General features: G+C 42.4%; 1 protein-coding gene across 7 annotated transcripts in view; it reads right to left on the bottom strand.

Annotated features, from left to right (window-relative positions):
* The window catches only part of DNM3 (dynamin 3), a 425,435-nt gene that overhangs the window by 182,237 nt on the left and 218,760 nt on the right, over positions 1-24,438 (bottom strand). The window lies entirely within an intron of this gene.

Below are 24,438 nucleotides of genomic sequence, written 5' to 3'. Positions count from 1 at the left end.
GGTCTTAGAATATGTCACCCACAGATCAAGGGGAATGACTATACATTTAGTCACAAGTAATCTAACTGCAGTTTCATTCCCTTGTAATTCACCCTGACATCATCCCTCAGAATAAGACTTTTCCCTGGTTAGGGTCAGGATTCAAAGCTCTCTTTTGAGGCCAAGTCTTCTGTTTCAATTGGGCATCTTCACTTGGATGGCTCACATATTGGTGAATTTCAACGTATCCTAAACTGAAATAATTATCGTCCCTAAAGTTCCTACCATGTGCACCTTCTCCTGGATTCCCTGTTTGGGTATTGATACACCATTGCTGCCCACTTGCTTAGACAAAAACCCTGGAACCATCCGACTCTTTCTTCTCCCTCTCAACTCCCTCATCCAACTGCTCGGTCAAGTTTGTCAGTCCTACCACTTTAACATCTCTCTTCCTTCCCCTTCTCTCTGTCTTTACTGCCAGTGCCTTAGCTCTGGCATCCATCATCTGTCACACAAATAACATTCACTTCTTAAAAGTTACGTCTCCAGTTTTTCCTCATTTCATCCCATCCTCCGGAAATCTACTAGAATAATGTCTCTAACACACAAGCCCAATGGCATTTTGTTGCTCAAGCCCTATTAGAGCTCTCCACCACCCCTAACCGTGGCTCGCCATCTTTTTATGGGCATAGCTGGACCCTCCTCTATACTGCATCACACGATCCGCAACTCAGCATAAGGCTGACAAGCATCACAGATACAACAAAAAATGGAAAAGCGAAGTCCTGGAAGCCAGCTGTGAGGGGTTTGGTCCTCCCCACCAGGCAGCAGTGGCCCCCAGGTATGAGCCACTTACCAGGATGATGAAGCTTCAGCTCTTTACCAGGCTCCCTCCCCTGCTACCCTTTACATTCTGCACACGCTTCCTATCACTCTTCTCCAGGCGGCCTGTTTATTCCCTCAACAAACATTTATTCATTCATAAATAGCAAGCACCTCTGATTCACCAGGCACCAGGTGCTGTCCCCGGCACATGGGAAGTTCCCCGGGGACATGCTTTCATGCTCCCAAGCCCCCATACTTGAGAGATTCCTGTGTCTGGAATACAATTCCTCATCCTCTCTTCTCGGCCTCCCTCTACAAGGGAGCATAAGGACCAAAGAACTGTTATTTACAGGATTTTTTGGAGGGTGGAGTACTGCTCTATTTATTTATATCTATCATCTGGATACAGAAACCAGCACGACTCGAGATGACTTTATGATGAATATTGGTTAAGCCACACTTGACAAACGCTGTTCAATACTGTCATCAGCCTAACTCTTCTGCCTAAGGTTTAAATCAGCACGTTTTGCAAATTATGTTTGCATCTCCTCACTCACCACCACGAAGAAGCTGGTACTGGGCTCTGGTGTCTACTGTGGTCAGCAGTACGTGGCTCCTCTACTCAACCATTTTAAATGGAGAATGACAAGTAAATAAGAATTTCAGACAAAATATATGTCCGATTTATTTCCCTTCCTCTTACATAGTTCGACCTCCCCAGAAGGTCAATTTTGACTCAGGTAACCTCATTCTTACATTCCACTCAGGTATTTTTATCAGAGGACATCAAAATCTTTGTTCAAATAAAATGTAAGTAATTATTCATTAATAGGGTCACAATGACTAGAAAGGAACCATTCTATTGTTCATGTGTTCCCAGAAAGTCAAAACTGCTGAACTGAATAAAAAAGATAATACAAAATAAGCATGCGGGGAAAGAATCATTATCGCTAGTTAATTCGGACCAGTTACCAGTGTGCCTCTGTTTGAAATTACATGCTGTTCCTCACATCTTCCTTTGGACTCGTTAGAGCAATTGGAGGTGTGTCCTATGAGGCACAAAACTCATCCATCTCTATTTCTCAGAAGTCATGTTGAAAAGAAACAGAAGCTCCACACCAGGATACTGGAAAGAGGCTGTGAGTTCAGTGATGGGCAGAAGATAAAATTCCAGGCTGATGAAAAACAACATTACTATTCACAACAATGTAGAAATAGCACCTCAGGTTAGATTTTCTTTTTTGTCTAATTTTAGTGAAGCATAAAATGAAGACAGACCTGGCATGGTCTCTACTAACTCAGAAAGCCAATTTCCCTTCTTTACAATATGGCCATGAAAAGGTACCAATGCACCAGACTTCTGGAAATGCATCAGGGCGGATGGCTAGTCTGGAGGAGGTCAGACATAAAGAACGCTGGCTCGAATGTTCCTGGGCTCTCTCAGCCAGAAAACAAAACAAAACAAACGTCACTATGGTAGGGTTGCATTCATAAATTCTAAACAAATCATTCCAAGGTGGCTGTCCTTAGAATAATTAACAATATTATTAACAATATGTATTAACACCGAAGTCCTTACCACATTCCCTGTGCTATGTTACGAGCGTTCCATATATTATTTCGTTTCATCCTATTTCCATTCACATTTTCTAGGTATGAAACTGAAGAGGCAGAAAGAGATGAAGGCCCTGGGCCTTACAGGCAGTAGTGGCAGCCTATCTCCAGGGTCAGCCCCACTCACCTCCCACCTCCACGGCTGTTGCTAATGGCTGGAGTCCGACACACTTGTGTTCAAACAGCAGCGCTACCATTTATGGGCTGCGAGACCTGAAGCGAGGTACCTGACCTCCCAGCCTGTTTCCTCATCTATCTAACGAGGACACTAAATGGTACCCCTACTTGAAACGGTTATTGTGAAGACACGGAAGTCATGCATTCAACATGTATCAAACACTTCAAGGATATGAACTTAAAAAAAAAACAGAACAAGATAAAAACCTCTCTAGTTTCTCTCCAGGTGATACCGTCTGCCTATTCCTTCCCTTCAAAAAACCTATAGGTCACAGTGAGTGCACAGGTGCCTTGCTCCTTCCAAACCTGCTTCCTAAACATCCTTAGAAATGATGCCGCTGAGTTTCCAAACAGCCGCAAGGGGGTTGTCCTCACGCACTGCAAAAACCCGTGTTTTACTATAAGTTTCGCTGTCAGTTTTTAGGTGCTATCAAAATCAAAAGTCAAATTTCTTTGGAAGAAAAAGGAACGAAAAGTATTTCATTTAAATAATAACAGGCCATTTTACAGTTATAGAAACTGATGTTTGTATCAAGTAACAAATAGTCCAATGTCATCCAGTAAATGGGATAATATGAGTCTATCTATATCTACGTCCATAGCTGCAAACACACTTTCCAGGAAGTCAGACCTATTCGTGACATTTTCTCTTAGGTCACCTCAGATCTTTCTAAGGATTCTTCTTATCCCCAAATTCAAGTTTACTACCTCCAAGGTAACTTGCTGTCCTCAAGACTCACATTAACTAGAATATTTTAAAGGACACCTTGGTCAAACTCAAGGCTCATTGACTGTTTGTGGTGGCATTCGGAGTACCTACAAAGCAAAGTGTCTGCGAACAACTCAACCACCGGAAAACTAAATACCCTCGGACAAAAAGTTGTTTTTCCTGAGATTTACAGCCCAGATGAGAGGATGAAGAGATGATATGATTTTTCATGAATTCCTGACAATAACATAATGAATATTTTTCTTCTGAGAAGCAGCAGTCCCAGAACTGTAATTAGGAAGATAAGGACTTTAAGTAGCCAGGAGCCCAAGGGGCAGATAAAGGAGTTTAGACCCATGCAAGCTCTGGGAACACCTAACCTCAGCCCGGTCTGACTGATGGAGCATTGGAAGAGATTCTTTTTCTTAAAATGAGGGAAATGCCACTGGATATGGAATTTCACCCCCGACAAAGTGCAGAAACGGGGAAAGAGTCTGCCTCGTAATAGGAGTTGCACAGTGATGATAACTGAGCAAGACGTGCGAAGGCGAACCCTTTTCAGTTAGGTGAAACCTTAAGTGTGTGAATAACTGTTTAAGAGAAAGAGCTTATGGGTAGATCCAATGACTCCTACTATTTTCACCATTCCTGACATTTTATCAGTCACTTATAAACATCTGCACCCCTAGACCTCCGAAAATTCAAATGCAAAAGAACCACCTTCATGCCCAAATGGACGCCAGGCTTTCTCTCCTGCAGCAACAATGTAAACTCCTTACGTGTGGACTCACCCACCTGAGGTCACTGCGGTTGGACTTGCTAACGAATACCATGAGTGCTCATCAATACAGGTCTCTATGGGCCGTAAGGCTGTAGGAGGGGCCTGTCGCACGTGCCCTTGGCCGGGGACGCCCTGTAAACCTAATGTCTGCACTAGGGCTTCCTGTGCAGAGATCCATGTGCATTTAATACTTGCAACGAGCAAAGAAGGCTAGAGCAGGAAGAGAACACTTTCAAGGAAGTCAGGTCTCACAGGGACCCCGTATACTTCCACCGCTCTGTGGAGACAAGCCAGGGCGTTTGGTTGCTCATGAGCAATTCTCATCACTCCGGCACCCTGTGGAAAACCAGACACATACTTGGACTCTTTCCAGAGAGCTGTTCTCAATCAGGCAATTGTCTTGGTAATGGAATAACTGTATATTCAGCCGTGTTTAAAGCATCCCTCCTGCCATGACCACTGAACCCTTGGCTAAAATATGGGGGGAGGTTCCTTCTATCGTCTGTGTTAATGCTTGCAGGAAGAAGCGAGGGACCACAATGAGGAGATGGAAGGTGTGTTTCCTTATTCCTCCTTTGCAGTGTGGTTAGCCTTTCAAAAAAAACTACTGAGAAACAAACAGCAACAGGAAGACCATACTGAACAACTAATAATCAGAAGACAGATTCGTTTATTCAATAAGTATTCACCTAGTATCCCCTGCGATCTCCTGCAGAGTGAATTATAATATCGGTTGTTAAAACCATACGGAAATGCTGGTTTTACTTGGAAATAGGGCCAAGCTGTGCTAATGTTCAGGAAAACAGCATAGCATCCATGAAATCTAAAGAGTGTAATTATCCCCGGAGATGGTGTGTTCATGTTTTCTCTTTGTAGTCTTTTATCTGAAGAACCCAAACCCTCGGAGCATCAGGAATTAATCTCCACTTTGCAGGAAATTACACTTTAAAAAAAAAAACCTTACTGTGGTAATATGAATTATCAAGACAAAGTTTAAAAACTTAGAGTCTCTTTACTTCAACTTCTCATGAGATAGTCTGAAGCAAAGTGAGCTAGATAACTGTAGTTGGACTGAATTTTCAGTATACTGATTTTAATCTATTCTTTAAAGGTAAACTATGTGCCTGTTAGTTCCTAGTAATAAGCGAGGACCCCTATTAAGTAAACGAATCACGAGGTTTTCTTTGTTAGTAAGTAATGAACAATTTTCAGCCTAGAATACAAGAATTCAATCCTTTGACGTTTACATAGACCTGAAAACAAACTTCTGGGCGACACAAGTTTTTTCAGCCTTGGAGTTTCCACTTTTAGCCACCTCAGGAGTTCAGAGTACAAAGACAGAGTAGAAGAAAATTCAAATCAGTAAGTTCCATTTTTTAGCAGCTCTGATAAAACCATAAGAGATTAAAATGATTAGAGAAAAACAAAAGATGATGAGTAGGGAGAGAAACCATAATTATTCATATTATTAATTCCACAAACATTTATTAATCATGAACTCTGTTCCAGGCCCCTAGCATGTGCTAGACACTCGCGATACAAAGATGGATCAAAACCCCACACTGCATTCCTCATCTCCAAGGTACTCAGGTCTAATGCTGACTTGATACCTGTTGCTGGAGATTACAGAGTTGGCAGCACACTCTCCTGGAATTCAAAAGGCTTGTATATGCATAAGTCTACCAGTAGATTTTTTATATATATATATATATATATATATATATATATATATATATATATATGTACAGTGATCACTATGACTGATGTGTCTGTATTAGCATATATGTAAATCCTGTGTCATCAGGCATGCTAGTGAGGATGCATACATCACGATTAAAAGTACACAGATTGCGGGCCGGCCGAGTGGCTCAGTAGGTTAAGAGCTCGCTCAAGAGTGTGAGCTCTGAGCAACAGAGTCACCGGTTTGATTCCCGGCCCAAGCTGAGCTGCCAACAGCTGCCAACAGGTGGCAGGATGGCTCCGCTAAAAAAAAAAAAATAGTACACAGGTTGAAAGAGAAGAAAGGACCCAACAACATCATCAGAATGTGAGTATCAGACAGTTTGCTGAAAAGCTAATCTATTTAAGTGGGGGCCTCCATCATGATTATCCCACCAATTCACCACAATCTTCAGCTGCCATTTCTTAGAAATCATCTTTTCTGGCGCACATACTTGTACATTGAGCGCTACTCATGCACTCTTCTGAGTACAGGCGGGGATACGATGACAAAGGACAGAGGGCCCACCCTGAACAGACAGACACCTAATTGAGCAAACAACAGTGCACGATACCGCTAAGCACGCGATACCGCTAGCAGTGAAAACAGGATGCCAGGGGAGCCCAGAGAGAGGCCCTCTGACCCAAGTCGGCCAGGGGAGCAAGGAAAGCCTCCTTAAGAAGCCTTTTTCTCTTGCTTTATGTTCCAAGCACCCAGCACGGTGCCTGGCACGTAAAAGGAAATTCATAAAAGTTGGTGGAATGAAAAAATATTCTAAGCAATGTGGAGGATTCCAAAAATATATAAAGTCCTGATGTTGAGCCGCTTAAAAATTCTAGTAGGAAGAGGACATTCACACATAAAATCAATGCTAAGAATAAGAGGTTTTAATAAATAGGAGGACTGAGGTTTTATACGCAGTGTTGACTTTGAGAGTTACAGAAGAACAAGGCATTCCACTGGGCTGAGGGTGGTTAGGGAGGTCTTCTTGGAAGAAGCGAGATTTTAGGTACCTTGTGAGGCTGCTGTAGATTTCATGAGGTAGGAGGATGGAGGACAGCTTATGGGAAAATCCCTGTTGAAGGTCAATGAGGACACACGTTTGGCTAGAGATGTGGAGCAGGGTGGATAATAATAACTTATAACCCGGGGAAGGTAGACTGGTGCTTGTGTTATGAGATTTTAAATTGCAAGGCTAAAGAAACTGAACTGTATCCTATAAATTACAGGAAGTCGCTAAAAGTTTTTGAGCAGCGTGGTAACATAAAAGCTATACATTTTTTGAATACTAAACTTGTAGGAATATCTTTATTCCCTTAAAGACATACAGTTTCGCTGAAATTTTTCTGAAACACATTATCGTCTCGGTTTTTTGTTTTCTAATTTTTACAAAACTTTTTACTCTGAGATCATTTTGGAACCACTGAAGAAGCTGGAAAACTGGGGCTCTGGAGAGTTCCAGTCCACCCTTCACCGGAAAAAGCTGTGCTTTTGAAAAGTTCATCTCGTTAGAGGCCGGTTCTATCTCTAACACGTACATACGAGCACATATGAGTATAGCCAGGTTTACTTAGACTGCTTAGTAAACGGCCCATCGCTGAGCCTGGAGCAAGAGCCCACACTGGAAACTGAGTTGAAATGACAAGGCTGTGCCAGGTCCTCAGCCCCTCGACTAGGACCTGCATGTGCCATTAGCATAAACGCCAGGGGTGCCCTGGGCTTTGAAACAAAAGCACAGAGGAGAGCAGCGGGCTTATCCACCTGGGTCAGTGTCGCCAGGCCTGTCACCCTCAGGACAGCGTGCCCTTTGGGGCACTCTCCCCCAACCTTCCTCACTCATTGCCCCCACCCCCTCCAGGGGCAGGGGTTGCTGTGGTCTGGTACACGGGGCCAGGAACCCAGCCGCACACACAGGCGTGGCTCTCCCCGTGGTTTCCATCCTCCCCTCTTCCTGTGCTTGGCACTGTTAGGGCAATGCTCACCCACCAGGCCCAAACGCGTCGCCGCCACCTGATTCTTTCTTCCACGTGGTTGGAGTGTGATAAGATGATGTTAGGATAGAAGAGGCCTCTTGGCGGGAAGCTCTGGAGGCCTCCCCGCCTCAGGACAAGTGGCTGCTCTGACAGGTAGGCGGTCTGGCCCAGAGGCCACAGTTCTTTGCACTGGGGTGTGGGGCCAAATCCCAGCAAATAACGAGGTGCTATTTTGCTTTTCTTTGCCATTATTTCTGCTTCAGAAACCGTGGGAGGGGTGGTTGCTGAGGGCTCTGGAGGGTTTGGGTATTTCTGGCTCTCTGGCCGTAATACCAAGTAACAGCACCCAAGCTGAGCACAGTCCTTCACGCCGCCTATTACCTCAACGTGCATTTTATTATCTTGGTACACAGGAAGTTCTTTAAAAAAAAAAAAAAGAATTCTAATTCTCTCCCCTGTCCCTTTATCATGATAAAAGAAAGTAGGAAGCTACCGTTCATTTGTTTCTGACTGTATTTTCTTGTCTTATTTCAAAAAATGGTTCATTGGATATAGTCTCAGGGACACCTGTTTGGATGATGAGGTAGACTCCTACAAAATACTTGCTTCTGTCAGTGCCTTGAAAGGATAACAGCTTCTCTATCCAAGAAGTGATAAAGATTTCACAGGTATTCATTCTCAAAACATCCTGTACATCTATTATTCAAATGACCTTACTCTAAGCCCTGAAAACAATGAAAACAGTCACACTCACACTTAATGATCTGAGTATAGGCTAAAATAGGAGTGAATGATCCTGAGAAACCTGATTTATCTTTCAAGTCTAAAGAAGACTTTGTAAGAAATTTTAACTACAAGACAAAACTGAAGTAGTTTTTTAAGTTGCCTAACCCTATAAGATAACATTTTTAAATGGGCAATACATTCATGGAGTGCAAAATTTTTAAAATATAAAAAGGTGTTCAAGGAAAAAGTATTTTTCTCACTCCTGACTGGAGTATTTTTCAAGTAGGGCAAACACATTAGAAAGCCCCCTATTTTTTTTTGTCTGTTTTGTATGTTAGTTTGTGTTTCTGAGTAATTGTCACTATGACAACATCCTACATTAAGCTACCTAACATTAATAGAGAGGCCAGAGTTTATTGCCAAATGTTTGGAAAGCAGCCCTCTGTATATTATTTGACCCAAAATGATGGTTTGGTTTGGTTTTTTTAACTCACAAGTCATGAATTCTCAAAGTTGATAATCAAGCAACGACAGATATGCCATCATATTATACTAGGTTTGAAGAATTTTCCTTATATAAAATTCCATATAAATAATCAAAAGCAGAGTTTAGGCAAGGAACTATGCATTGCTTTTCAATGACAATAATAGCACACACTGCTGTTTCCTACCATTATAAAAACATTTACTAACATAAGTCCATGCCCCATATATATTTGTTGAATGCTTTGAAGTACACGCATAGCAAGGAATTTAACAAAATGATGGAGACATACAGAACTAATTTTTCAATTCCTTTGCTAATACACGTTAGCCAAAACCATCATTGCCTTAGAGAATCATGCTTTTAGGAAATAGAGTAAGCAGTCATCCAAGCAAAACGGACAAATCTCATCTGAAAAAGATAATCACCGAGAGAAAAATCCACAACCCACGTTGGTAGTACCTCCTGGAGTTGAACCGCTATCAGTTCCACAGAGTTCTCTCTTTTGCTCACTCTGGTAGCAATTTACACTAATTTATGCTGTTTGCTTTCCTTCGGAAGATGAAGTGTGGCTAACATCCTTCTTACATTAAAATCTAATTTACTTAAAGGCCGTTCAGTCCATTTTAAGCGTTTCCCCCATTCAAAACAACACCTTCTTTCTTAAACGCGTCCCCCTGCCCCCTGCACTGCCAGATTCAGGCCCCAAATCCTTCCAGTTGCTCATGTCTGGAGCCCGCTCCTCAAATGTTTTCATACCTTCCTTAAAAATACGGACGTGAACATGGCATCACGTCTCATTACACATGGCCGATGCCAAGCGGGGGGAAAGCATTACCCTTGATTGATGCACCTCATATCTTCCCTTCACCCCATCCCAGTAACACTCCAGTTCACACCCCTAGGATTTCATTCCAACGTTGCGATCACCTTTCAAGAGACCTGCTCCGGCGAGCCCCACACCGCGGCGCTCGGGCTGAGCAACGGGCCACGGTAGCGCTCAGGGCTCGGTCTGCTCTCCGCCGCCCTGTGCCTGGTGCTTGACCCTCCGGACACGGGTCTGTCCCCGAGGCACCGTGCGAGGGGGAAGCTGGCGCCAGCCACCCTGCAGCCGGGCGGGACGGGACCGGAGCATCGCGGACTGATCCAGGGTCCTCCAAAGACGACAGCGCTTGCTCTGAAGGCTGTCGTCAAATCCACCGATGAAAAGAGGAAAACCATGCGGTCCCCAAACCGAAGTTCATCAATGCATGCTGCTTTTAAAGTGCATGTCAGCTTCTTAATAGAGTAACTGCTATGATTTGGAAAAGCAGTTCACACTGTACAGCGCGCACCAGACTCATACGTTTGTGCCGCCCCTTAATGAGAATCTCTTCCGGACACTGGCTGACACTTTGCACCTACGTCACAGAAGCACCCCGGAAACACAGAAACACCCCGGAAACGCATCAACGGGGGAGCGCGCCTGGTGCCAGATTCCTGCTGCAGGGCAGGCGTGAAGCCAGCAGAATCTAAAACTTCCTGTGCTGTGTCCGCGGACAAGCACATCCACCACTTCTTAAAAGAGAGTGCAAAAAAAAATCTATTTAGAACTGGATCTCGTTCACGTTGGGAAGGTTGAAAAAGAATAAAACCACGTTTACACATATTGCTAAATTTCAGAGGAGGACCAGTTCACCTGAGAAGTGAGTTGAGTTCTGCAGGGGAAGCCGCTTACATGCATCACGCGGTCTTGGCCTGGGACTGGCCGTGCGGCCAACATCCTGAGCCGGCAAATAGCAACAGAAGTCATTTGATGATGGGAACTAATTTTCAGGCGAAAGCCCTTCTCCTGAAGAGATGGCGGTGAAGAAAGCATGCGCTAACGAGGCTCACGCCTGATGAATCTACGAGGGGCTGGCTTGCTGGTTCCCATAGATGCCCTTTTTCTCCATCCCATCCCTTTGTTGCATAGCTTGGCATTGAACAGAAAGCTAAAGGAGGGACAAATTAATACATAATACCAGTGGGTCTCAGATTGCAAATATTGGGCTGTTGAAAAAGTCATGACGTATTTTTTCTATGTTTTTTTTTGTTGCAGAAATGCGTCATGACTTTAACGACAACCCAATAGGATGTGACCATTTAAATGACTCACTTGCCTCCCTTATTTTGTACCATTTTTGTGAGTGTGTCATCATGTATTACGTACACACCGGCCTGCAAAGTAGCCCTTGTGTTTAAAGCTTGAGCATGAGCATAAAGAAGAGAGGCATTAGAACAAGATCTCCGGTGTATGAAGGTTATTCATACAAAGGGCTAGGATTTGAATATTGAAAGCAACATCTGGTGTAGGAAGCCATGATGCTTCTAACTACAACTCACATGATGAGTGGTAGGGGATCTTTTAACAGTAAGTACTTTTTTTTAAAGTATCACTATTTTGCCTTCATTATCCATCAAAACTATCATTTAAATTTTATATTTTTTTAAGTGTCTCTGAAAACAAACCTGGTAGAATTTAACGTATAGAGTATGTACGCCTACGTGGATTTTAAGTTTGGCCTTTAAAGATTTTATCAGTGGTTTGCTTCTAATGACTGGAAACTCTCCCCTTCCCCCCCCCCCCCCCCCCCATCAGGAGAAGCTGAAAGTCGCCGGCCTCGCTTTCGGGGCGTCCAGCGCCCAGTCCCACGCGGCGTGGCCTGTGTTGCGTCACTTTCGCCCCCGCTCGCGCTCTGATCTGGGCGGGCTTTCTCGGATGCTTCCCACGCCCCGTCTGCCACCGACTGCGCCGTGGCTCACGTTCTTCTCTGCTTGACACAACTGTTCTCCGTTTTCCATACGCTGCTTCACATGCTCCTCGTGGTCAAAGTCGACCTTCTCCTCTAAGAAGCCGTCACTGGTACATCCCGACCCCCTTTCTGTGCCTGTCGTTGTGTCAGCTCGCAAGCAGGTCTCTAGCACTGACCTCACCTGCTTCTCCTACGCTTGCTCTCACCCTCTTCCAGCCCCACTGGCTGACAGAACACTCGCCTCAGGGCCTTCGCATATGCTGTCGCCTCCATCTGAAAGCTCTTTCCTCTGCACCACTTGGAAATATTTTCTCAAATATCATGTGTCCTAACCACCCCATTTAACACTGCATCCCAGTCCCAGATTCTCTCCTATCTTTTCCTGCTTTATTTTTTTTTCCATTGCACTAGGCTATTGCAAGTTTGTTGTTGTTGTTGTTTGGTCTGCTTTACTCACTATTTATATCCCCAGTGCCTAGAAGAGTGTCTGTACTCTTAAGTACTCTAAATATTGCTGAATAATTTGAGCGAATTTATTGAGTGCTTACTATACCCTAAGAGCTTGCTTGGTAAGTATAACAAATTAAATGAATTTATTGTCATTATGTTCTAAGTGCTTGATAAGGAATACCTTGTCTCATCCTCACAATCCCCTATGAAAAAGGTTCTATTATCATCCCAGTTTTATGGATGGAGAAATGTAACAGAGAAATCAAGTGAATTAACTATAGTTAAGTCACAAGTAAGTGGCAGTGTTGGGACTCAGGTGTTCTGAATACAAAGGATTTGCACCCCCTGTTTTTTTTTTTAACTTCCCTCAAATACTCTTCTATCTGTTCTATCCTGAACACAAACTATTGGCCAATTACTGTAAAGATTGAATTTATTTATGGTACACACTTCTTTCTAAAACAGAATGAGGGGCCAGCCGAGTGGCTTAGTTGGTTAAGAGCTCGCTGAAGAGTTTGAGCTCTGAGCAACAGCGGTTCAATGCCCGGCCCGAGCTGAGCTGCCGCTGAGCTGCCAAAAGGTGGCAGGATGGCTCAGCTAAAAAAAAAAAAAAGAATGAGGCAATTCGCTTTATATTATGTTCCTCTTACAAGAAGAAAAAGGAGACGAAGGAAAAGAAGAAAAGGGGGAATTTGAAGAAGATAAAAAGAAGAAAATAAAACAAAAAAACAAAGCCTACACTATCACAATTACCAACCAACATTAGGATAGAGAAATAGAGAACCCAGGGCTTGGCTCTAGTATCTTTCTAGAAGTCACTAGCTAAGAAATACAGCCTGAATTGCCCAGAACTTGAAAGTAAGTCTATATTAAGTCTAGCTACTTAAAAATAAAAAGATTTCAAAAATATGAATTGCAGGCACCTAGAAGTCCCAGGTCTGAGAGCTCCAGGAGCCTGGCCCAATGGCCACAGGATGGGGCAGAGTGAGGCATAAAGTTTGGTTCCAAAGTTTTAAGTAGAAACAATAATACAGCAGAGGCTAACTGAGCTGATATCCGGACCATGCATACTGGTGTGGTCATGTCAGATTTTTACAGCCAACAACAGTTCTGTTTGGAGGCCCTACTGTACTGGTTATTAAATACCTTAAAACTTAACAGTGCTTAGTAAACATCAGGCACTATGCTGAGAGCCATCACAGATTAATTCATACAATCCTCAAAACCACCCCAAAATCACAAGGAGTTTAAGTAATGTTCTCGAGGTGACATACAGGAAGTGGTAGAGTTAGACACACACCGAGACCATCTAACTTGGTTTATGGATTCAACCTCTACTCTACTGCCTAACGAAAAAACTCCCCAAAATAAACAACAAAATCACCAAAGGGGAAAACAAAACCGTTTGGCATTGTTTAAACAGATAATAGAATATTATTAGATAAACCTGAGCATGTGTATAAATCTATATTTTTCCAAAAGACTGAATGCATTCTTTTTAACAATTGTTTTTGCTTTTTAAGTCATCCCAAGTTCACAGAAGACATGAATTTCATGGTATTTAACTTTCTATTTCCAGCACAGTATCTGTAACATGACAGGAGGAGCCTGGCGGATGTTTATGGAGTGAATAAGTGAAGGAGAGAACAAATGAATGGAGTGTCTGGAAGTTACTTTTTACATCTGACATGAAAATGGCACTTTCCAAGGACACAAGATCCCTTGGCTATGAAAATAGGCTTAGAAAAATTATGTATTAGTCATTAAGTGAAGCCAGCTAACAGTATTTAAATTGGAGTTTAAAAAGTAGAAAATTAATTAATTAATTAATTAATTAATTAAAGTCCATTAAATAAGCCTTAAATAGTTCAGCCTCCCTTTTCCACCATAAAGTGGGAAATTAAACTGTGGAAAGAAAAGTTTGAATCTGCTCAAGTATGTGATCAATTTGATTTTATAATCTTCTTGATTGCACAGGTTTTTTTTCAAAGCACAAGGCCACGTGAATTCAGAAATGCACGTTTGTTTCTCCTAAACACACTATGCACGATCTGGACATATGCGTCAAAGGGGAATCGCAATTTGAATGATTGCTCTTTATGCTTTCAATGTTAACATTTTTACTATCCACAATCCATTGGGTCTTAACTGGGTTTATTTCTCTTTAAATGCCAAATCCACAACATATTTACATCGCAGAAGAGCCACAAAGTAGAAAACTAAAAAAAGAATCTCCAGGGTATTTTTCTGAAAATAAAAACAGTTCAGCCCTTCTCCTCCAATCGACTGCACCCATACACCTTTTCATGTAGCGTTTTCAATAGCTAAATTAAAACACCAGATTAAATTCTCCTATCCCTGGAAGGGACGACCTAAAACTAACGGAAAAAGGGGGCTTTCCTGCTTCCTTCCCTCTTCTCACTCTCAAAATCATGTCTGCCCACGAAAGACTCGAATGAGACTTTCATTTTAATTTTAACTGAAGCAAATGTTATAGTTGTGTTACCACTTATCAACAGGAAGCCAAATTACTCATCCATTCCACTGAGATACCTAAGCCTGTGAAGACGAGACCCATTTCCTCCCTTCTTAAAGGACCCTACGTGATGGGATTAAATTTCACACATTCCAAAATACACTTATGCTACGAGATTTTTAAATTTAATCCCTTTGCTGTTCCCTTCGGTTTCAAACAGCTTGTTTATCTTCTTCCTGTGAGCACACAACGGCGGGGCAGAAATGGAAACCAGATTGCTTTATGCAGCGGGGCTCATGTGGCTCCCACATTGCTCCTGGCAGCCGTCTCCCAGCAGACGCTCATCTAAGAAATTCCTCCTTGAGTGATTTGTAAGGAAGGTGACATCTGCAGCGCTCTGTCGTCCATTCTGAGCACACTCTCAAAACACACCACACATGGCCTATACATCGCAGCAGCCTACACTGGCAGTTTACATTTCGAGTCTTCGTAAAAGTAAATAAAGATGTTAAAATGCAACCTAGGAAGGTGCTTTCGGTGGCCTTGGTTCTTTCTTAAGAAGGAACCCCCTTTCTTTGACTCTTCACATTCAGGAAAATCTCAGGCGGATCAATACATGCTTATTGGCGTGATTTCATTTGGGAAGCCATTGTGGGGCCTGTGTACAAATGACAGGAAGCGGGGGTCCTGCCCTCTAGGAGCTTATAATCAAAGTGAGAAAGTCGAGACATATATACTGGAACAGTCGAGCAAGTGTGAGAAGAATCAGCACAGCACAGGCACCAAATGGATGAATGAATGGAATGGACAATGAGGTCTATGAGGTTATCTGGAAATATTTGGTACATGATGTTCTCCGGAGCCACTAGAAAGCTGCTTTATAGTAAAACAGTATGATCTAGAACACCACCATGCTCTCTCCTCCCTTCTGAAGACATTTAATGTTAAAAAAAAAAAATCAAAAGTCACTGCCTGGGGCCAGCTGGGTGGCTCAGTTGGTTAGAGTGCAAGCTCTAAACAACAGGGTCACCGGTTCGATTCCCACATGGGCCAGTGAGCTGCACCCAGCTGAGCTGCCGCTGAGCTGCCAATGGGCGGCCAGATGGCTCAGCTGGTGAGAGCATGTGCTCTTAACAACAAGGTTGCCAGTTCGACTCCCACATGGGATGGTGGGCTGCACCGCCCGCAACTAGATTGAAAGCGGCGACTGGACTTGGAGCTGAGCTGCGCCCTCCACAACTAAGATTGAAGGACAACAACTTGACGTGGAGCTGATGGGTCCTGGAAAAAACACATTGTTCCCCAATAAAGTTAAAAAAAAAAGTCACTGCCTCATAAGGTAATTATTTTAAAGCCATGAGGAAGTGTAAAAGCAATTTAATTTGGGAGCTATTTGCTTGTTCTTAAGCAACATATACATGGTGTTAAGTTAATCTGATTGAAAATTTAAAAATAAAGTCTTATTCAATAGTCTAATACACAGTTTCACTGGCAGCTCCACTCCAACCCAATGTGCTGAAGAAGAAACAGGAAGAACCAGGGCTGGAGAGAAGAGGGGCAGAGAGGGAAGCCAGAATGGAAGAAAAAAGGAGGCGGCGAGAAGAACAAAACTAAGTCTATTTTACTGAATGCCTTCAGGTTGCTTGGTAGAGATACAGCGTGGGACATTAACACGTCTCACTGCCTCTCAACACAGTAACTATTGATAGTTTCACTAATACTCTCTGCTCCTCCTCTCTTTAAACATCCAGGGGCACCACAAAAGTCACCAGGGAAGAAATGCTACCTGCTACAGTGCCATAGCTGCCTGCCCCAAGGCAGTGCCCTGAAACTCCAAACGGCTGTCCTACGAATTATGACGGAACGTTTGCACAAACACCCCGGTTGATTTTGCCCAACCACCGCCTGCCAACCATCTCTCACGTGACCCGTGAGAAAACGGCAGAGCGGAACTAGGACAGCTCCCTCCTGGGGCTCCTTCCCTTATACCTCAGTTGTACTCAAGAAAGCAAAGGTTGAATTTAACTTCAAGCAAGTGGAATATGTTCGGGAAAGAGGAGCTTTTGCAGTCAAATGCAATGAATTAAATCTGTGCAACCACGAAATCACCAGACATCTTCGGCCCTAGGCATGATGCAACGTGGCTCTGGCGTTTCCACCCTGAGTGTTACTCCAAAACTTCTAGTTCACGGTCATACTGGTAAGCAACAGGAACTGTGTTATGAAAAGGGATATTACATAGTTAGAACAATGTTTAACACGGTCTTTCCAAAGGGTTTCCGTCAGCACGCACATGCAAACAAAGTTCCCGGAAACGCCCCTATACTGAATGCAAGGCGGTTATGTGCCATGTGCCGTGGGAATGGTAGTTGTGAAGAACCTGATATGCGTGGGAAATGCTGCGTGTACATGACACACGAGGCAAATGCCACAAAAATGATACAGTGCAGGAATGCAACAGAAGAGGACTTCATCTAAATGAGTCTAAGTATACAACAGACGATCTACACTCATAAAATAGAGCTGGCATTAACCAACTGAATCCAGCCGCAGCAGTGTTAGCGTTACTGGGTGACCAACACCATGATTTTATGAACTGAAGGCAAAGATAGAACTAAAACTAAGGGTGATTTAGAAAACAGGGCAAAATTTTACTGGAAAATCAATTCCCACTAGTTTTCTTGTATGTTGTTCAAGGTTAAAAAATAAAAAATAAGGGACTCGACTTTCCAAAAATTAACCAATTGAAATTATAGTACTGAAAAGTTCATGGTTTGGAATCATAGAAAAACAAAAAAAAATGGAGGGAAGTCTACTACCCTCAAACTGGCTTCACAACTGGCAAAAGCATTTCCTTCTAGAAAAGTCAAAAGATTCCTCTTATACCACTTCTTCTGGCTCTTGCTTTCTCTGTTCAGAAAACTTGAAGAAGAAAAAAAAAAGAACTTTAAGTTCTTTTGGTTCTTTAGAGAGAGTTTCTCAGTAATAATTTCACGAGGCCCTAAAAATGCAAGTTGAACTCTAGGCATCGGCTCCAATAGTTGACACACACGCTGGACCAGGGAGCACCTGAGGTCATGCCCATTTTAATGCGTTCCAAATCCCTTAAAAAAAAAAAAAAAAAAAAGAACAAAAATACTATCTAAAAATCTACTAGTTCTACAGCGAAACAAGCCAGTATTTCAAAACCAATCGTAATCCTTTTTGGCCAATGAAATCCAAGACTAGTTCTTTCTTGAAAAACAACAACAACAACAACACAAAAAACAAGGTGAAATGAAAACAAAGTAAACTGTACTAGTGGGAAACATTTCGTTACAAGGCTGAAGGTAGGGAGTAAACTGATCATTCCCCATCAAAATGAACCAGCAGGGGGCCGGCTGAGTGATTCAGTCAGTTAAGAGCTCACTCAAGAGTGGGAGCTCTGAGCAACTGGGTCGCCAGTTCGATTCCGGGCCCGAGCTGAGCTGCCAACAGGTGGCAGGATGGCTCAGCTAAAAAAAAAAAAAAATTAAATAAACCAATAGGACACAAAGTGTGTGTGCAGTTTTCAAATGCAGTCAGTAATGGCTCCACCTGCACAGAAATCAGTGCCCTAAAGATGTTGCCTTGGCAAAATTATGTAGGAAATTGTGGAATTTATACTTATTAACTTCAACTGTGGCTGCAAAGCTCTGACAGGCACAGATTTTCTTTTTTTTTTTTTAATGACTGAAATGTGCACACACCAAAACTAACATCTAAGATTACAAAAAATATTACACATGCTCTAGCCTTAAAAATTATGGTACTTGAAAAAGAGAATTGATTTTGATGTTGGTAATTGTCATAGAGAGAGCTGATTTAGCTTAAATATACACATAGACACATATGCACTCACATACACACACATACACTGATACATACACAGGTTTAATATATACATACACACTATAATTAAAGCGTATAAACTCAAAAGAGAGGAAGGTCATCATAGGCTTTTCAAAAGGACTTTCTAAAAGGTTATCTTGAGGGACTGGCTCCCACTGCAGTGTTTTCAAGACAATCCTGTTGTCTTTCTTCTGGAATCAAGTATTTTCTTCTAGTTTTACTTGTTTTATACATACATTGCTTATTTACTCCAATGAAATTATAAACACCTCAAGGAAAATAACGCACTTTCTTCCTGAACAAGGCTTGCTGTTGCTTGGGCTCTGACGTCACGGGACCCGGGTTAAAATCGGGGTCAGGAACTGAACCAAGGTGGTGGCGGTGGGCCTGGCGGGGCCCTCCCAGCAGCACCCAACCTGCATGAGGCCGACCTCTGGGCCAGGCCCTGCTCCAAGCTCTCATACATGAGCCCATTTCGTCCTCAGAGACACTTGCTTTACAGATGAGGAAACCGGAGCTGAGCATCGTTAAATAATTGCTAATGTCACTTAATACTAAGCGGTGCAGCCAGGACTCATGCCCAGAGCATCTGGCTCGGGAACCTTCCCCCTGACCCCTGACCCCTGACCCCTGCTTCCTCAAGCTCCCACTTCTTCATCTGTAACCCTGGAGAAATCCTACCTTCCAAGGTTGTTGGATTAGATTCTATCACAAGTGATAAACACTAGCATGGGGGGCCTGGTACAAAATAAGTGCGCGCGCGCGCGCGCACGCACGCGCACACACACACACACACACCAAAGAAGTATTAAAGAAACAAAATAAACCTTTAAACATGAAAAACATAGCACATTCCTTTCTCTCCAGCTTGCTCACTACAGAGCTCTCCTTAGCGTCAGTTACCTCATCTGCTTCTGAACGGCCAGCTGAAGTCATTTTTCATTGATTAATATTCAAATAATATAAGTGCTTAGAAAAATACATGATTAATATTCATTGTCAACATCTACAGGAACTTTTGACATGAACGAATTTGTACACCATGTGTTTTCTTTTGTTATCTGTAAAAGTAAAGCAAATTCCCATGGTGGCATGAATGGGGATATTTTAATATGGCCTCACATGTCCCTTGAATAAGTTCTCTGGAGACTGAACAGAACTGAGAAGCCAGCTGAGGTATCTACAACAGACTCAACTAAACAGGTTTGTGTTGGAGCAAACCCTGGTAGCAGTTCAAATAATTTGTATTTCCCCTTTTGCACATAGCAAAGGATTACAAACCCTCAAATACAGATGCTGTGATGTGGACTGTGCAAGTCTGCCCACCATCACCTAAAGACTGGAGCTTCCAGAAAGACCTACTGCACGACTGCAGGTATTCTGAGCAAAGCAGAAAGCTTCTCATCCACCCATTCCCTGGTAGGCCATATGCTTCCCTTGTACCCCCAGCCACAGAAAGCATCCCTTTTCTACCTCTGCAAAAAAATAAAAAAAATTTCTGGGTCTTTCTGTAAAGCCCACGCCCATTTTTTTTTCTTTTATATCGCGCATGCTCATTTCTGAGCTGCATTCAGGAAGTACAATATCGGTGATGCCAAAAGACACTAGGAGTCAATATTCTAAAACCGTCAGTGGCCTGAGGACGCCATATCTGTTCTGTCCCAGGGAGCCAGTGCTCGTTTTAAAGTCTGACTGTAACACAGAATTCAATGGGAATTCAGAGCACATAGCATTCAGATGATGCTCACTTGGGGGTTGAGTCAGGCAGCGGGCTGCATTCCTGGTCCACTCTCACTTAAAAATGTTTCTGAAAAAGCCAGCACCGAGTTTCCAATCCCTCTATCTTGCTTCCCGGAAAGAGTTCAAGAAAGTGCTTCAGATTTTAGTGGAGTGATAAATCATATATTTACCTTCGTGCGACTGGTTTTCAATAGAGCCAGAGTTTTTAAGGTCTGTCTGCCGGATGTATTATGTTACTGAAATATAGAAATGGATGCTGTGCACACCAGTGGTTAGTAAAGCTTAAAGATGTAACATTATCTTTCTCAATTGATTTGAGGAAAGAATTTTCATAGAATATATACTGCTTTTGGTTAGGGGCTGACTTCTAAATAAACAGACCTGGCAATGGAAATTCTAGAGATGGGCAAAACAAAACATGCATTAGTAAACGTACGTTGGAAAACCAACTCTCACAATCTTTGCCTTTTGCAAGCTTTTGGAAGCTTGTAAAATCCGTTGCATTAGGTTTATGATTTATAGCCATTCCAATTTAACTTCTTTTTCAGTCGTGGAAGGAAAATCTGTTAACTCTTCTGGACTATTTCTCCTCTATTTTACAGCCCCTCTGCTACACCTCTGGCTAGGAGGCATTTGTCTGCAGTGGTCTGAAAGCAGCCATTTGTTTGAGTCAGGAGGGGAAGGAGAGAAAAGGGGAAAACTTTGCTACAAAGAATCTCCCAGTCCTTATGGGCCTCAAACAAAATGGGAAACGCTGGTGATTAAGGAGCTGCACTGCCTCCTATAAAAAAAAGTGCTAATCCACACAACATAAGGCCAAGTTAAGTGGGGCTATCTTCCCTAATTTGCAATGAACTGGGGTCAACTAGATTTTTATCTCAAATACAAACTGGGAAGGAGAAAACAACAAGAAAGGAAACGCCACAGCTTGGTTAGATCCTGCTTTTCACACAAGATTGTAGGACCGATATCTACACAGGATGCTTCCAGAAGATTAGAAGGCCAAAAATAAGTGAGGAAACATGGCTGGCCCAATGTTCACATTTATTTCTAGAAGAATCGTGCAATCTGATATGAAACTGTAGGACACATATAGAAATGTTAAAATTGCACCACGGTTTCCATTAAGATAGTAAATAAGATAGTTTTTAATTCTTGAGTTATTGTCACGATGAAGGTTGTTGGATTAGAAACCACATGCACACTACATAGCTTTTACTCATTCTTTCTACAGTTTTATGGTTGGCCTACTATGGGCCAGCTAAACCATCGCTGCCTTCAATTAGCTTATATTCTATTTGGGGAGAACACTCAAATATATGAAATAATAAACAGTACATGTACATTTCCATTCAAAACTAAGAGAAGGCAGCGGATAATTGACAAATTAATACCAGGAAATATCAGTGCCATAAGAATTCAGCAGTGGGGCAATCATCTCTGGGGACTGATAATATGTTTCTGATCACAGGCATCTGCGTTGGAAGAAAAGCTGAGTCCTGCCACTTACTGTAATTCCACTATGTAATTTGTTTAACCTCTCCGAGCCTCAATTGCATCATCCATAGAATGGGAATGATGATACTATCTACCCCATAAGGTTATTAGAAGAAACCAATATGTTGTATGTGAAAGGATTTTTATAATCTGGAAAGATGCTATATGATGACTATTGAGAAGGTGGCAAAAGGAACCATACCAAACTGTTACCATTAATTTGGGAGAGCAGAAAGGGCTAGGAGGGTGGAGTGGAACAATACTTTCTATTGTTTGAAACATTTATAATGCCTGGGCACTAATCTTGTAACAAAAAAATTGAAACTCTATAAATATAACCTGAAATGTGCGTATCTGGATGTCACAAAATACTCTAATTGCAAACACTAGTAACTCTCTTTCTTTATGAGTACCTAGAAACAAGTCTCGGTCCTGGTTTCAATTTGACAATTTCTAAAGTCATAAAAATTTGCCAAACTGGGGAATACTAACCAACTGAAACAGTGTTTCTTTTCCAAGGCATTTTAAAATAGAGCAAATTTTGTAGTCAACCAAAACCATTCATTGATTCAAACAATTGCTTTGGTCAATGCCTTTTGAAATAAAGCAAGTTCCACAGCATTAGTTCCCAAAGGCAATTCCTTGTCGTGTCTGACTCTGCTTTCTAGAGTCCATCCCATTTCAGGTATTTCACTGACACCTTTACAGACCTCAGAAAGCCCTCAGGCCATTTCCAAAGGGATGCCAAGGACTTTCCATGGAGGCACTGCAGACTTTTCAGATTGAACTTGACCACAGAATAGCATTCCTAACTCTACAAGTAAGTGTGAAGTCTTGGAGGGCAGAAACCATATCTTCTTAAACTGTACATGCCCAGTGCCCAGCGTCGTAACGAGCACATGAGGAGGCGAAAAGAAATATTTGTTGAACTAGTTGGAGGAAAGAGAACTCTAAAACATTCCAGCTAATTGGATGCCCAATGAGACATGCTCATCTATGCTAAGGGGGCACAACCTTTATAGTTGTTTTCTGTAGAAAAACCACTTAAAATGCTTCCAAAGCAGCCAAGCTAAGTTTGAGTTCCTTGACTAAAACATCATAAAAACCCCTAGTTGAGAAAGGGATCTTTCCCATACTTGAGAAAGTACAGATGTGTGAGCTGAGATGAAATCATGGAGCAGTCTGATCAGAACCACCTTTCATCTGCCTTACCCAGAATTTCCGAGGCATGTTTCATCGACATAAATAGCAGAGGGCAGAGGAAAGACTTCCACTATTTGTGGCAGAATGCAGCCCACACCTGGCGTGCTGGGTTCCTGGTTGAGTCTTGTCCCCCTGGCGTGTGGCTCCCCTACGATGACTTGCGAATACACATACAGACACTCAAGAGGGATGCAGTTGGTATTCACATGTATGTAATCAGCCTAGTAAGTTGTATGTAGTCACATTTGCATGTTTCCACCATTGTAGAAGCAATGACGGGAGAAAAGGAATTGAGGCATACTGGGCTTCCTTAAGCACTAGACCCTGAAGGAACAAGTAAGAAAGCAGAGGTACAGGGATAGGAAGTACTCCTTCGGGTCTCCACTGATGACTTAAATCTGTCTATGAGTGATGTACCTAATGCCTATTTCTTGGTTCCATCTTAAGCTGCTGGATAATTCGTTTTCATTGTATTTAATCTTCTTCCCAAGGTGACCAGGGGCTTGTAATAACTTTTGAACCCTTTAAAAAGTATGTTAATTCAAGAGAAGGCATTTCAAGAAATGCCAATGCTTTTAGACAGGTCTTGCTAGAAGTTCTTTGAAGTATTCAGTCCAACATATTTAAAAAGAGGTACATTTTTTTCTGCTTCTAAAAAAGCATTTCTGGAGGCCAGTAGAAATGAACTGCGTTGGCTGTAGTTCTTGAAAGAATAATACGTTTCTTAGTTTGGCTACTCAAATTAAATTGGAAGCTACCTAGGAGTTTTCTCACATTTTGATCTCTGGAAGGGCAATTAATCAAGCTCTTGTTTGAGGAACTTGAACTTTAATCACAATTCTATGGAGGGAGAGTCGGAGAGCTGTATGCTCAGAATATTCAACAGCATACATAATTGAAAACAGCAGCGGCAGTGAGGAGAAAAGTCAATGCCGTGAGCTGATATCTTCTAACCTTTGGTCAAACGGTACTTGGAAAACTTCAACAGATTTAGTTAAGTGGAGATAGAATTAAGCAGAAGAATACCCTTAAAAAAAAAAAAAGTCCTAACTCGGGAATTACCAGTGAAGAACAATGCTGTATGTACTAAAAGCGTGGGTCTACCGGAGGCAATCTGCTAGGAGACCAGAGCTGTTATTTCATGGTGGAGGCTTGAAATCCAAACTTTAAAGTTTCTTTAGGTCAAGCTATAGCCCAGCATTCAGGGAGCCAGCCAAAAATCGCTGAGGGAAACGAGGAAGGCCACATGTGGAACTAATTACTCATGCAGAGGCCATGACAAAGAACATTTCTCCAGACTTTTCATGGGGGCTTCACCTTCCGGAAGTTGCTATAATTACTGTTCAAGTCTAGAGCAGCCTGCAAGTCGCTGACAGATCCAACAGACAAGGAGGAGGAGGTGGAGGAGGAGGGAGGAAGGGAGAGAGGGAGAGAGGGAGA

This window comes from Hipposideros armiger, unplaced genomic scaffold, assembly GCF_001890085.2.
Source record: "Hipposideros armiger isolate ML-2016 unplaced genomic scaffold, ASM189008v1 scaffold_6, whole genome shotgun sequence".
In the NCBI taxonomy this organism is placed as follows: Eukaryota; Metazoa; Chordata; class Mammalia; order Chiroptera; family Hipposideridae; genus Hipposideros; species Hipposideros armiger.
This window is presented reverse-complemented; position numbering and strand designations above follow the sequence as displayed.